This window comes from Oryctolagus cuniculus, chromosome X, assembly GCF_051225735.1.
Source record: "Oryctolagus cuniculus isolate XC-2025 breed Fujian yellow rabbit chromosome X, ASM5122573v1, whole genome shotgun sequence".
Taxonomy (NCBI): Eukaryota; Metazoa; Chordata; class Mammalia; order Lagomorpha; family Leporidae; genus Oryctolagus; species Oryctolagus cuniculus.
The window spans coordinates 74,731,549-74,747,866 of record NC_142888.1 but is presented as its reverse complement, the minus strand read 5'-3'; the positions used below and the strand labels follow the sequence as shown (position 1 = coordinate 74,747,866).

At 38.7% G+C, this 16,318-nt stretch overlaps 1 protein-coding gene across 7 annotated transcripts in view; it reads right to left on the bottom strand.

Annotated features, from left to right (window-relative positions):
- Window positions 1-16,318, bottom strand: part of KLHL13 (kelch like family member 13) — a 189,197-nt gene that overhangs the window by 98,078 nt on the left and 74,801 nt on the right. The window lies entirely within an intron of this gene.

Genomic DNA, 16,318 nt, shown 5'->3' with positions numbered 1-16,318 from the left:
GCACTGCCTCAGAAAACGTAGAGAGAAAAGTGTGTTCTAAGTGGCCTCCCACTGTCGGCAACAGCCAGCCAAGCTTGAACAGGCAAAAGTGAGAGCTTTGTCAATCATGAGAGACCCGCCAACTCTAGACAATGGCTAATTTCAGACCAAAGTTACATGTTAGCATTTTCAATAATGTGCCAGAGGAAAAATAAATGACATCATCTACACCTAGGCACAGCTCTTCCTGTCAGAAAAAAAAAAAAAAAACAACATGAAATTTAATTCAGATTCACTCTGCTGCCTCTGCTGTGACCCTTAAAACAGATTGGTAAAATCACTAGAGGTTTTCTTCTATTTATCTATTGCCTGTGTCTATGTCAGTTGTGTCATGGTATGCTCATAGAAGAAATCATGTTCACCTCTGGGAAATGCATTTCATGATAGACCAAGAATAAGAAGATGCCCAGGAAGGGAGGGAGGCACATTTCTTATTCCTCAATGGTAGATGGAGGCTTTGGACTCTTAGAGAGGATCTGTAGTATGACTATCTGTGAAACAAGGCTTTAACTTGCCATAGCTAATCCCCAAAACCAAGCATAGAAACTATAATCCAATAAAAGAATAGATCTTCCAGGAAAAAGAAAAGGGATCACTCTTCTGCTGTTCATTTAAATATAAAACAAAGAAATGGTGGAAAGAAGTGAAGTCTTGTGGAGACGGAAGTGATCAAAATATCATACAGCACTGAATCCAGGAAGACAATGGAAAATTCTGCTTTGTGGTAATACTTATGTGCACTAGCACTCTCTCGCATGCTCTCTTGCATTCTCATTCTCTCTCTCTCTCTCTCTCTCGATCACCACTGCAAACAATGGTGAGAGAGAGAGAGCGAGCGAGCGAGCGAGAGATCATGCTAAGGCATTTAAATATTTCGTGGGTTCATGTTCTTTGTCACACATACAGCCTCCCCTTACCCCCATTATCTACAGTTTTGCTTTCTGTGGTTTGTTAGCATGGTGAACCATGGTCCAGAACCAGTAAATGGAAAAGTCTATAAAATAACTATTCACAAATTTTAAATTGTGGGCCACGCTGAACAGCATAATGATTTCTTGCACTGCCCCACTCTATCCCACTGAAGACAAAGCTCATCTCTTTTCCTGGGTATCCACATTGTATATGATATCTGCCCTTTAGTCTCTTTGTAGCCCTCTTAGATATCACATCAACTGTGGCAGTACTGCAGTATTGGTGCTCAAGAGCAGTGACACCGACAATTATACTACAGTATATTATTGTCATTGCTCTATTTCATTATTAGTCATTATTATTCATTTCCTGTGCCAAATTTATAAATTAAATCATGGATATGCACATACAGGAAATAACAGTACAGTCAGTCCTCTTTATTTGTGGGTTCTGGATCCATGGATTTAACCATCCACAGGTTGAAAATGTTTGAAAAAAATGTCATCTCTGCTGAACATATACAGATTTTTTTCCTGGCATTGTTCCCTAAACAATATAGTAAAACACTGTTTTTATTTTTTTAAATAGTGGTCAGTTGACAAATCCTCTTTTATAATTTATTCATTATTTTTTATTTATTTATTTATTTGAAAGGCAGAGTTACAGAGAGAGGGAGAGAGGGGGTTAGAGAGAGAGGGGAGAGGGGAGAGGGGAGAGGGGAGAGGGAGAGGGAGAGGGAGAGGGAGAGGGAGAGGGAGAGGGAGAGGGAGAGGGAGAGGGAGAGGGAGAGGGAGAGGGAGAGGGAGAGGGAGAGGGAGAGATCTTCTATCCACTGGTTCACTCCCCAAATGGCTGCAAAGGCCGGGCCTGGGCCAGGCTGAAGCCAGAAGCTGGAGCCTTCTTCTGCATCTACCCCATGGGTGCAAGGGGCCCAAGTGCTTGGCCATCTTCCACTGAGTTCCCAGGGCACATCAGCATGGAGCTGGATTGGAAGTGGAACAGGCAAGTCTCAAACCAACCCCCATATGGAATGCCAGCTTTGCAGCTGGAGGCTTAACTTGCTACACCACAAAGCTAGCCCCAGCAAAACACTATTTACATACTATTTACACTGTATTAGACATTATAGTAAATTAATTTCAAGTATGTATGGGGGTGTGTAGCAGTTATATTCAAAGACAACTCCATTTTATATTACAGACCTGGGGAGCTGTAGCTTTTGGTAACCTGGGGAAGGTTACCTGGAACCAATCCCCCACAGATATTGAGGGGTCCTGCATTTACAAGTTTTCATACAGTCCATGGTTCCAGGCATGCACTGTGAGTCTTGAAACAGATTCCTTGAAGAAAAGAATAGCCTACTGTATAGACTTTGAAGCTGGACTACCTGTGTTTGAAACCTGGATCCGTGCTTGTTAATTGTGTAACAGTTAATAAAGACAATCTCACTGTATCTCAATTTTTAATTATAAAATAGAAATAATAACTAACACCTACTAAGTAGGGTCATTATGACAATAAGAAAAAACTAATACATATGAAGGATTTTTATCTGGAACAAAAAGATGGAATTCAAGTATTAACTGCCATAATGACTATTGCCAATACTACTAGTACTACTGCTGCTGGGACTTCAATCACCACTGCAAACAAAAAAGTACGAGCTGATGTTATGAGAGCCCTAGGAAAGGTACGCCTAACTCTTTCAGTGAAAGTTTCACAGAGGATTTATTACCTTGCAGGGTCTTGAAGAATAAATAAGAATTGTTTAGGCCAAGAATATGAGAGAAAGCAAGGCAGGAGGAAGTATGGGAATTTGTCACATGCTAGTATTGAGGGAGGCTGGTGCTCCAGGCAGAAGATGAGGCTGGTGAGAGAAAGGAAGGAGCTACATGAGAGGTCTTACCACACAGAGAGCCACTGAGGAAATCTAAACAAGGAAATTATATGGACATCTTCTTGCTTCAGAAAGATCATCACAGTGCAATGAGAAGGATGAACTGTCAGGGGAGGGTGGGTAAAGGGGTAAGAACCATGTCAAAAATAAAGACAGGTTAGAAGGATATTATAATCATCTAGATGTCAAACAACATGAACTAAAAAATACTAATAAGTAAAAAGTGGCAGAGTGGGGAAAGAGAAATAGGACTTGGTGACTTGAGGGGATAATAAATGTACAGGGATAATAAAAAGAGTCTACCATGATGCCCAAGTTTCTAACACAAGCAATTGAGTGAATGTGAGGTCATTAGGTGAGGCTACTACTACGGATGAGGAGGTAGGATCTTGGGGTTCAGATTAGAGAGTTTTGGACATGTTATGTTCACAATGCCAGGAAATCTTCACATCCAATAAACATTGGTATTTATGAGTTCCAAAATATTAACAGTGCTTTCAGAGCAGTAGGATTACTCTGTACCACTTTTTTTCCCAAATACTTCACAATAAGCACAAATTATACAACTGATTGAAGAAAACATAGATAAATACATGCATATACAGTTTTAATGACAAATAGCCTAATCTCACCTCCCCAAACTTCCCACTAAAAGTCTCATGGACAGAAAAACCTGTGCCAGTACTGAAACCAAGACGTGGCAAAGGCACTGATTTTTAAAGCTGTTACATTTCCATTCCCTTCTACTATGTGCCCCTTTCCAACTACCAGCATCATCAACACCTCTCGTATTTATAACGTCAAAAATTACAAACCCTGGAATATATTAGGAAGCTGTGTGCCAAATTCTGAAAACATGCTGCATTAATTTCTTATTGCTGCTGTAACAAATTATCATAAAAAGAGGGGCTTTATATACCACCAATTGACTACTTTAAAGTTCTGAAGATCAGAAATCTGAAAATCAATTGCTGGCAAATCTTCTTTATTTATTTATTTGAGAGGCAGAGTTACAGACAGAGAGAGGGAGACACAGAGAGAAAGGTCTTCCATCCACTGGTTCACTCCCCAAATGGCCACAATGGCTGGAGCTGGGCTGATCCAAAGCCAGGAGTCAGGAGCTTCTTCCAGGTATCCCATGTGGGTGCAAGGGCCCAAGCACTTGGGCCATGTTCCATTGCCTTCCCAAGCCATTAGGAGAGAGCTGGATCAGATGTGGGACACCAACTGGCCGCATATATTGAATGCTGGAGACACGGGCAGAGGCTTAGCCTACTATGCTATAGTACCAGGCCCTGTTGGCAAATCTTCAGGGGAGAATTTGTATCCTCATCTTTTCCAGTTTCTAGACCCACCTGCATTTCTTTGTGACATCTCCCCATGTCTTCAAAGAGCATCACTCCAGAAACGAGCATGTAGCCTAGCAGTTAAGATGCTAGTTGAGAGACCTCTGTCCCATATCAGAGTATCTGGGTTTGATTCCTGGTGCTCCAGCTCCACATTCCAGCTTCCTGCTGATGCAGAGCCTGGTAGGCAACAGTGATGGCTCAAATATTTGGGTTCCTGACAGCCATGTGGAGACATGGACTGAGTTCCCGGCTTGTGCTTCTGCCTGGTCAGTCCTGACCATTGTGAGCATCTGGGGAGTGAACCAGTATACAGGAGTCTCTCCTGTAAGAGCCCCTGTGATCACATTGGGACAACATGGATACTCTAAGAAAAAAAATGCAGATAAATTGCACATGTGTTTACTGAAAGATATTATTCCAGTAATAATGGCTAATCCAAATATATAAAATTTCTGAACCATAATAAGTGAATTTTATAAAAAGTGTCAAGCCTCGGGGCTGGCACTGTGGCATAGAAAGTTAAGCCTCCACCTGCAGCACCAGCACCTCATCTGGGTGACAATTCAAGTCCTGGCTGTTCCACCTCCGATCCAGCTCCCTGCAAAATGCACCTGGGAAAGCACCATAAAATGGCCCAAGTACTTAGGTCCCTGCATTTACATGGAAAAAGCTCCTATCTCCGGGCTGTCGTACCCCCACCCTCTGCTGGGGCCCCTAGCAAGGACAGAGCCCCCAGAGCTGGTCAGGGAGAGTAGGCTCAGGGCCGGAGCCCATGCCCAGACAGGAGGGGGTGAGAATGCTCTGCTGACCAGGGTGGGTGGCTGGGCTGGCAGGCTCCTGGGCTCCCCTTCCTCCCCAGGCTTGCATCCAACGCTGTGGCTCAGGAGGGATGGTGGGACCCTACCCTTTGTGAGAACCTTCCCTTGAGACCACAGGGCGCAACAGCCAGGGCTAGCCCTTACGCCCTGGGAATTCTGTGCCCTTTGCTGCTGGCAACCAAAGGGCAAGGCAGTCCTTGACAGCAGCTCCAGCCCTGCCTCTCACCTGAGGCAGAAGGGGGTTGAGGCCTGCCAGAGCCCTCCAGAGCCCTCCAGGGATGTGGAAGCAGAAGATGGGGATGTAGGGGGGACCACCCCTCCTGCTCTTCTGCTCAGGGCTGGGGACAGTCCAGGGACAATCAGTACAAGAGTCTGAAAGCTGGCAAGTTGTAGCAACCACCACCCCCAATGCCAAACTAACAAAATAAAACAGGGGAAATGAAAAAATAAGGAGCGGGAAGACAAACTTTGAGTCTGATCCAGCTCTCTGCTAATCCACCTGGGAAGTTAGCAGATGATAACCCAAGTGCTTGGGCCCTAAAACCCAGGTGGAAGACCTAGATGGAGTTTCTGGCTCCTGGCTTCAGGCTAGCCAAGCCCTGGCCATTGCAGCCATTTTGGCAGTGAACCAGCAAATGGAAGATTGATCTCTCTCTCTCTTTCTTTCAAGTAAATAAACAAATAAATCTTTAGAAAATAGAAAGACGTGTCTATATGGGCTTAAAGATATACTTTCAGATTGTTAAAACTAAAAGGATGGGGTCAGCACTGCCTGCAGCACCAGTATCCCATATGGGTGCCAGTTTGTGTCCCAGCTGCTCCTTTTCTGGTCCAGCTCCCTGACAATGGCCTTGGAAAGCATTGGAGGGTGGCCCAAGTGCTTGGGCTCCTGTGCCCACATGGCAGACCCCAGAGAAACTGCTGGCTCCTGGCTTCAGATCGGCTCAGCTCTGAAGCCCTTTTATCTCTGTCTCTCCCTCTGTCTGTATCTCTACCTCTCAAATAAATAAAATATTTTTTAAGAAAAACTAAAAGGAAACTTAGTATCTTTCAATCTTTACATTTTACAAATGTGGATACCACTTGGCCAATAGTAAAGGCTCTATATTTTTAATTATCAAATAACCTAATTCTCAATCCTGCATTCCCTTGATATCATACACTCTTTTTTTTATCTTTTATTTAATGAATATAAATTTCCAAAGTACGACTCATGGGTTACAATGGCTTCCCCCCCCATACCGTCCCTCCCACCCACAACCCTCCCCTTTCCCACTCCCTCTCCCCTTCCATTCACATCAAGATTCATTTTCGATTATCTTAATATACAGAAGATCAGCTTAGTATACCTTAAGTAAGGATTTCAACAGTTTGCTCCCACACAGAAACATAAAGTGAAAAATAATAGATGATTTTTTTTAAATGATGATGAAATCAGATCAGACCTATTGTCATGTTTAATCCCAGTGAGAGTCAAGTTGGGAATTGATAATTTCTTTTTTTTTTTTTTTTTTACAGAAGATCAGTTTAGTGTACATTAAGTAAAGATTTCAGTCGTTTGCACCCCCATAGAAACACAAAGTGAAATATACTGTTTGAGTACTCGTTATAGCATTAAATCTCAATGTACAGCACGTTAAGGACAGAGATCCCACATGAGGAGTAAGTGCACAGTGACTCCTGTTGTTGACTTTACAAATTGACACTCCTCTTTATGGCATCAGTAATCTCCCTATGCACCAGTCATGAGTTTCCAAGGCTATGGAAGCCCCTTGAGTTCTCCGACTCTTATCTTGTTTAGACACGGTCATAATCAAAGTGGAGGTTCTCTCCTCCCTTCAGAGAAAGGCACCTCCCTCTTTGAAGACCTGTTCTTTCCACTGGGATCTCACTCACAGAGATCTTTTTGCCAGAGTGTCTTGGCTTTCCATGCCTGAAATACTCTCATGGGCTTTTCAGCCAGATCCGAGTGCCTTTAGGGCTGATTCTGAGGCCAGAGTGCTGTTTAGGACATCCGCCATTCTATGAGTCTGCTGAGTATCTCACTTCCCATGTTGGATCACTCTCCCCTTTATTTATTCTATCGGTTAGTGTTAGCAGGTACTAGACTTGTTTATGTGCTCCCTTTGACTCTTAGTCCTTTCATTAGATATCATACACTCTTAAGAAGTGATTATATTTTATGTCAATGTTAGAAGTTTGGATGTATTTCTAGAATTTATAATAAATTCAATTACCCTATTATACAGTTTTAATTACATAATTTAAGTTACTTAACTATAAGTAAGATTTGACTGTGGGGAATAAAAGAAAACCACCCTAAATTATCTTACAAAATAAAATCACCAGCAACAAATAACCACTGATAATGTTGCAATTTCTAAAAATATTTACTAAATGCCTGCTATGCATAAAATCCTACATATGTACCATATAGGGTATAAAAATGCATTAGAGTGGTCAGCAAGGTACATTGGTTTAAACTGCTGCTTGCAACATCCCATATCAGAGCACTGGTTTGGGTTCCAGCTGTTCTACTTCCAATCCAACTTCCTGCTAATGTGCCTGGGAAAGCAGCAAAGAGATGGCTCAAATACATGGATCCCTGACATTCATGTGGAAGATCACGATGGAGTCCTGAGCTCCTGGCTTTGGTCTGACCAAGCTGTGGCACCTGGGGCTATTTGGAAAGTGAACCAGCAGACAGAAGATCATTCTCTCTGTTTCTTTGTCACTCTGCCTTTCAAATAAATAAATCTTTTTTTTTTTTTAAAGTAGATCCAGTCAGTCTCTGAGAGAGTTCCTTAAGAATGGCATGAGCATCAACAGGCTCCAATTATTTCAGTGTAGAACAAAATTTCATAAAATTCACTGGGGCCAGTGTTGTGGCTGCCACTTGCAATACAGGCATCCCATATGAGAGCCGGTTGGAGTCCTGACTACTCCACTTCCAATCCAGCCCCCTGCTAATACACCTTGAAAACCAGCAGGTGTGGACCTGTCACCTACAGGGGAGACCCAGATGGGTCTCGTGGCTTTGGTGTTGCCCAGTCCAAGCCTTGCAGCCATCTAGGGAGTGCATCATCAGATGAAAGATAGCTCTTTCTCTACCCACCTCCACCTCTTAACTCTACTTCTCAAATAAATAAAATGAATCTTTAATAAATAATATTCATCGTGGTGGTCAGTTTAGAGTCAAGAGAAGCTCTTCCTGATCACTGGGTTAGATTGATTAAGATAATTTTTGTGTAGTACATGATATCTGAAGATCTGGGTGACATTAGAAGATAAGCAATTTTAAAAGATTATTCTCAATAGACTGTGAAGAATGCCATTGATCGATCACAAACTATTGTCAAATTTACCCCTAGGAGCCAGCATTGTGGCATAGCAGGTAAAGCCCCTGTCTATAATGCAAGCATTCCATATGGGCGCCAGTTAGTGTCCTGGCTTCTCCTCTTCCAATTCATCTCCCTGCTAATGGTCTGGAAAAGTAGCAAAAGATGGCACAAGTGTTTGTACCCCTGCCACCCATGTGGGACAGCAGGACGAAGATCCTGGCTCCTGGCTTCATCCTGGCCATCTGGGGAGAGCACTGGTGGATGGAAGATCTTTTTCTGTGTCTTTCCCTCTCTCTCTTTCTCTCTGTAACTCTTTCAAAAAAATGTTAATAAAATTACCTCTAAATATTTCACAAGGCCACTTCTCTTTCATTCCCACTAGCATCACCTTTGTTCAGAGTCTCATCATTTCCTACTTTGACTAGTACAATAACCACCTAACTGGTTTCCTAATCTCCCCACTCTCCTTTCCCAAATAATTCACATAGCTACCAAAGTGATCTGTCTAGAAGTGTAATTCGGCTCCTATCAGCCCTGTTTGAAAGCTTCAGTAGGTCCCTGCAGTCTATGGGGCAGCCACATTCCTTAACATAACAACATAAAAATCTTCTTTTAAAAATATTTACTCATATATTATTTATAGATATAATGATTTTTAACATTTTGCCATATTCACTTCACATTAAATATTATATCCATACACATGCACACTATTTTTCGTCAAAGTGGGAATATTAACATCATATAACATGGGATTCATGACAAGGATCACAAAACAAGGAAAGGAGGATATAGTATTATGTAGAGAGTAAAATTCAGTGAATACAGTATTTTAACCATCTATCTACCAAAAGTATGACATATACACATTTTAATTCTCTCTCCATATATATATATATATATGACAAAACATGTGGAAGTTGTCTGAGTCTGACTTATTTCATGTAGCAAAAATATCTCGTTTCATCCACATTGTTGCAAAGTTGTGATTCCATTCTTTTTATAACTATTATTCTATCATACATATATATATGTATATACATATATATACACATACACACACCATACTTTCTTTATTACCGGGATGAAGGGATAGTTCAACACACACAAAGTAATAAATGTGACAAATCATATCAAAAGAATGAAGAATAAAAATCATATCATTATCTAAATATTTGCAGAAAAAGCATTTGATAAAATATCATTTCATAAAAAATAAAACTTTAAAAATTGGATTTAGAATGAACATGCCTCGCCGGATCTAGTCCCAGCTACTCCTCTTCTGATCCAGCTTTCTGCTATGGCCTAGGATAGAAGTAGAAGATGGCCCTAGCCCTTGGGCCTCTACACCTGCGTGGGAGACCCAGAGCAAGCTCCTGGCTCCTGGCTTCAGATTGGCACAGCTCCGGCCGTTGCAGCCATCTGAGAAGTGAACCAGCAGATGGAAGATCTCTCTCTGTGTGTCTCTACCTCTCTCTGTAACTCCATCTTTCAAATAAATAAAATAAATCTTCAAAAAGAATAGAATGAACATGCCTCAACACAATAAAGGCTATATATGACAAGATTACAGCCAACATCATATTGAACGGGGGAAAAGTTTTAAGTATGTCCACTAAGATCTAGAACCTGCCAAGGATATCCACTCTCGCAACTTTATTCAATATAGGTCTGGACGTTTTAGCCAGAGCCTTTATCAAGAGAAAGAAATAAAATGTATACAAATCATAAAAGAGAAAGTCAAAGTATCTCTGTCTACAGATAACTAGATTCTAAATATATGAAAGTCAAAAGACTCTATCAAGACACTATTAAAACTGATAAGAGAATTCAGCAAATTTGCAAGGTACAAAATCAACACACAAAAATCAGTAGCATTTTATATACCTACAATGGTCTTTCTTATAAAACCCTCCTTAAAAATCTGTTCACTATCCACCTCTCCAAAATCGTCTAAAGTCCCTTCTTTCTACCTTAACACTACAAATAATAATCAGCTGATTTTTATTATAGCTCCTTGAATGCATCATGCTTTTTCATTCCCTCATGTAGATTTGTATTGGCTATTATTCTAAAATTGAAAGAAAGCTCTAGAATAGTTTCAAAGCAGAATTGCAACCAGGCTGGATTTGGATTCTGAAAATAGAACTCTCAATATAGGCTAGAGAAGAGTGGACTGACCAGCAGATTATTTCAGGAGTCCAGGCAAAGGGTGATAGTAGTTTAGACTAACATGGTAGTAGAAGAAGAAAAGAAGAAGAAGCAGCATGACATCACCCAGGAAGTCTACCAGGACACTCCAGCAAGGCCAGGTGGGAAAATACATTATACACATTCAGCAGCACTCTGTACTTCCTTTTAACAATACTTGAGAAACATAATTACTTGTATATATTCCCCCACTAAGCAGGCAACCATGCATTATCATTCATTGCTATATCCGTAGCCCTTTGCACAATAGATACCACATAATATTTGTATAATTTGACCTAAACACTCCCATTTCCCTACCAACCACCACCACTGTAACCATTGTTCTCTTTGTCCCTATGTTTTCTCATATTTAAAGAATTCACATCTAAGAAATCACGCTGGGGTCCGCACTGTGGCTCAGTGAGTTAAAGCCCCAGCCTGCGGCACCAGCATCCCATATGGGTGTTAATGTGAGTCCTAGCTGCTCCAGTTCTGATCCAGCTCACTGCTAATGTGGTTAGGAAAGCAGTGGAGGATGGCCCAAGGGCTTGGGCCCCTGCACCTACATGGGAGACCTGGAAGACACTCCTAGCTCCTAGCTTTGGCCTGGATCAGTCCTGGCTGTTGTGGCCCCTGGGGAGTGAACCAGTGGATGGAAGATCTCTCTCTCTCTGTCTCTCCTTCTCTCTCTCTTTAAATCTGCCTTTCAAATAAATAAATAAATCTTTTCTTTTTTAAAAAAGAGACAATGTGGAATTTTTCTTTGTGCCTGGTTTATTTCACTTAACATATTTTCTCCCATGTTCATTCATATTATCACAAATGGCAGGATCTCCTTCATTTTAAAAATAATACCCCATTGTGCATAAATACACCAAAATGTCTTTATCCATTCTTCTAGTGAAACACTATCTTGGTTAGTATGAATAATGCTGTATTGACTATGGGAAAGCAAATATTGCAACAAGGTACTGATTGGTATTTAACCAACAGAGATATTGGTGGATCATATGATAATTATGTAGTTTGTTAGTAGTATCCATACTGTTTTTCCATGATGTTTTCACTAATTTATATTTTCAAATGCTGTGTATAAGGTTCCTTCTTTTCTACATTCTGCCAACATTTGTTAACTTTTGTCTTTTTGATAATAGCTATTCTAACCAAACCGATGTAAAGTAGATATTGTGCTTTTGATTTGCATTTCCATATTGGTTAGTGGTGTCGACCATCTTTGCACTTATCTATTGCTCATTTGTATGCCTTCTTTTCAAAAATGTCTTTTCAGGTCTTTTGCCTGCTTTTAATCATCTACTTTTTTATTATTTGTTTTGCTATTGAATTGTGCGTCCTTATATATTTTAGATATTAACCCCTTATCAGATACACAGTTTGCAAATATTTTCTTCCAGTTTGTAGGCTTTCTTTTCATTTTAATTATTGTTTCCTTTGCCATGTAGAAGTTGTTTATGTAACCCCAAATTATTTATTTTTCTTTTGTTGCCTTAGCTCTTGGATGTCATTGTCAAGGCCAGTAACTAAGGAGCTTTTTCTCTACATTTTCTTCTAAGAAAATCTAGGTCTTTGATCCATTTTTTAATTAATTTCATGTATGGTATACAAGTCCAATTTTATTCTTTTGAATATAGATATACAGTTTTCCTAGCTCCATTTATCATCTAAAAATTGTTAATTTTATTTCCTCTTTATTTTTATCAGAATTTGAAGTATATATTAAGTATTAATGATTCGTTTTGTTGCTGCTTAAGGAACAACTCTTATATTTTGCTATTTGTAATACTAGATTTTTGGTTTCAGAGAGATTATTTTTCTTAAAGAGAATGTTTGTGTCAATAACTTTTAATTATGCTTTTTAAACATAGGCATTTAATTTTCAAAACATCTCCAGAATTTATTTGAACTCTTTTTATATAAGATCTTTTGATAAAATGCATTCTATGAATAACCATAATGATAATAAACAATACTTATGATGGAATAAAAATGTCTCAGTAAAAAAGGGCTAACTTTTTCATATATTTGTGTTTGGTTTTATTTAGAATTTGATCTATAATTTTTGTATGGATTCAAGTTATTTTTCTAATGTTTTGCTATTTGAATTATGCAGCATCATAAAATTAATTAGTCTGCTTAAAATTATTTTCTGTGCTCTGGGTCAGTTTATTTATACTAAAAATTATCTGTTTCTTTCAAAAGCATCTTATTTATAATAATAAAGGTCATAAAATAAGGAAATCCAAAGTCATTGTGTTATAAACCAGAGGTCATAGACTAGTTCCTAAAGCCTCACCAGAATTAATTTGAGTTACCGTTCGGTTAACTAGCCATTTACAAAAGCATTAGCAGTATTAAAAGTACAAAGATATCCTTGTAAAATGATCTTTTAATTACTCAGAATCTTTGTGATACCTAAGTCATAGGTTCATTTGTTTGGTTTCTAATCAAGAACACATGTATAATGTGAGGACTAAAACTGTAAAGCTTTTTAAATAAAGGATGAAATTTGAGGGGGGGGCAATTTCTTGGTCAAGATGGAACAAGCACTAAGCATATAAGGAAAAAACCATGGTAAACTGAATTGCATTAAAAAAAAATACACTACTGCTCATCCAAAAATGCAAAGAAGAAAACAGGAGAGCAAGCCATGGGTTGGAAGAATATGTTCATAGTGTACACACCTAAACATCCACAATAAATTAAAGCCACTGTGCTAAGGGAAGTAAACTGGTCACATAAAGACAAGCACGATGTGATTCCGCTTTGATGAAGTAGCTAATAGCCACTTATAGACAGAAATAGCAGAATGGTGGTTTCCAAATGAAAAAAGCCTTATGAAGAATTGTTGCTTAATGGATATAAAGTTTTAAATATGCAAGATGTATAGTTGAGAGAGCTGATGTACAATGTAGTACCTATAATTAATAATGCAGTATTCTGCATATTAAAATTTGTTAACAGGGTAAATCACATGTTACCTGTTGTGAGAAAATAAAAATCACAAGGGGACACAAAGAAACTTGCGAGATATTGAATATATTATTACTGATTGCGACAGTTACCATATGTATGTATATTTCCAAATTCAACAAATCATATACATTAAGTATGTATAGTTTTTAAAGTTATGTGTATTATAATTCAATAAAAGTGAAAATCAAAGTAAAACAAAACTAGATTTTTAAATGAACAAAGAATTGAACAAGTTTCTGAAAGATATCTAAATAACTAATATACATATGAAAACATACTCATATCATTATACAAGAGGGAAATGCAACGTGAAAACCACAATGAGGAAGTACTATGTACCTAGAGAATGACTAAAATTAAAGAGACTGACAATATCAAGAGTTAGTGAAGATTCTCACTGATTATTGATGGGAGTAAAAAACAGAACAACCACTTTAGAAAAATATTTGGTACTTTCTATTAACATTGATCATAAATATATCTATTCTAGGTCTGAATAATTCAACTCCTGATATATATCCAAAGGAAACAAATACACAGAGCTTCTCTCCCCAAAAAAGATTAATACAAGAAATAACAGCTTTATTCCTAATAGCCAAATACTGGATACAATCTCAGTGATTATCAACAGGAAAATTGGATAAATTGTGGTATATTTAAACAATGGAATATCATATAGTGACAAAAAAGAAGGAACAACTATGCATATAACAATGAATTAAATAATTTTCCGTCTACTCTGCTTATATATTTTTATCCAACATGGCCACACATTGTCCCTGCTATGAATTTCCTGTTTTCTATATCTCTGAGCCCTTTTATGGGTCAGTAGCTCATGTTTGCCCATATAACAGTACACATTCAAACAAACAGGTACCCTCTTATGATGTTTATTTAGTGAGATGATCATGTTAAATTCCTTCTATGGTATCACCCAAATAATAGTGATATTAAATATGTTCCTTTCCTATCTCAACCTTTCCATCTTTTGTTTTTCTTTTACAAAGCACCAGTATTTTAAAATACTGGTCAAAGAGATTTAACAAATAAGGCCAGTGTAAGCAAATAATGAAGGATAGAATCAAAAGGGAGAGAATGATCCTGCGGGGGAAGCAGCACACACAGCAGACTCATAGAATGGCAAATGCCCAAAACAGCACTCCTGCCTCAGAATCAACCCTTGGGACGTTCGGATCTGACTAAAAGGTCCATGAGAGTCTCACAGGCATGAAAAGCCATGACACGGTGGCAAAAAACAATCTAAATGAAAGATCCTGGTGAACAAGACCCCAGCAGAAGGATCAGGCCATCAAGGAGAGAGGCGCCTTTCTCTGAAGGGAGGAAGGAACCTCCACTGTGATACGACCTTGACTAAACAAATTCAGAGTTGGTGAACTCAAGGGCTTCCATAGCCTAGACAGCTCATAGCAAGAGTCTCGGGTGATTGCTGACATCATAAATAAGAGTGCCAATTGTGAAATCAACAACGGGAGTCACTGGGTACATGTTCCCCACGTAGGATCTCTGTCCTTAATGTGTTTAACTATGAAACTCAAAAACAACACTACTAGTCGAACAATACCCTATACCTGGTTCAGTTGTGTGAGTGCAGCCTGTTGAAATCCCTGCTTAGTATATACTAAGTTGATCTTCAGTATATGAAGGTAATTGAAAATAAAACGTGATGAAGGGCGGGATGGGAGAGGGAGTGGGAGAGGGGAGCATTGTGGGTGGGAGGGAAGTTATAGGGGGGAGGAAGCTATTGTAATCCATAAAGCTGTACTTTGGAAATTTATGCTTATTAAATAAAAAAATCCTCTGTAATTCTGAAACACATAGTTATGCATTACTAAATGATGAGGAATGTATCATTAGGAGATTTCGTTGTCATGGCAACACAGAATGTACTTACACAGACCTGCATGACATAGGTCAATCACTTGATCTGACTTCCTGATAACAACCAAGAGTCATGGTAAACATAAGCTATATGAGGCTGCTTGGCATGACAGCATACTGTTTTACAGTAATTATTTTTATAAGAAATACACTCTAAAATAATTATAAAAAGTATAGTATTGTGAATTCATAAAGCAGGAAGAGTCTTTTTATTATCATTATTGAGTGTTATGTACTATACATAATAGCATGCGCTGTGCTTTTACATGACTAGAAGCACAACAGGTTTATTTACACCAGCATCACCACAAACCTGTGAGTAATGTGTTGTACTATGACCTTACCATGGCTATAATATCACCAGGCAATAGGAATTTTTCAACTCCGTTACGGTCTTATGAGACCACTGTCATATCCATAGCCCACTAGTAACCCAAATATCGTTTTACAGCACATGACCACATTTCATTGTAAATATAATTAAAACCCCACATTTACATTTACTATGAGCATTTCTACATTGCATTCTATTTGCCAAGCTTGCTCACTTACTGTGTGCTTGCTCTCCATAAACATACACAAGTATATACACATACTTACACGTACACATACCCCACACTAAACATAATCTTCATTAACAATCTTGTGATATAGGAACTACAAGGATACTTCAAAAAGTTCTTGGAAAACAGAATTAAAAGATGTTTATTGTGGTGAAAAAATGTTTAAATCCATGCCCAGTTTTTTTCCATAATGTATGTTTTCCATGAATTTTTGGAATACTTCTCATATTATTGGCCTCATTTCATAGATGAAGCTGAAGTACAGCACAATTAAGAAATGTTCACTTTTTTTTTTTTAACCTTTTTAAAGTTCTTA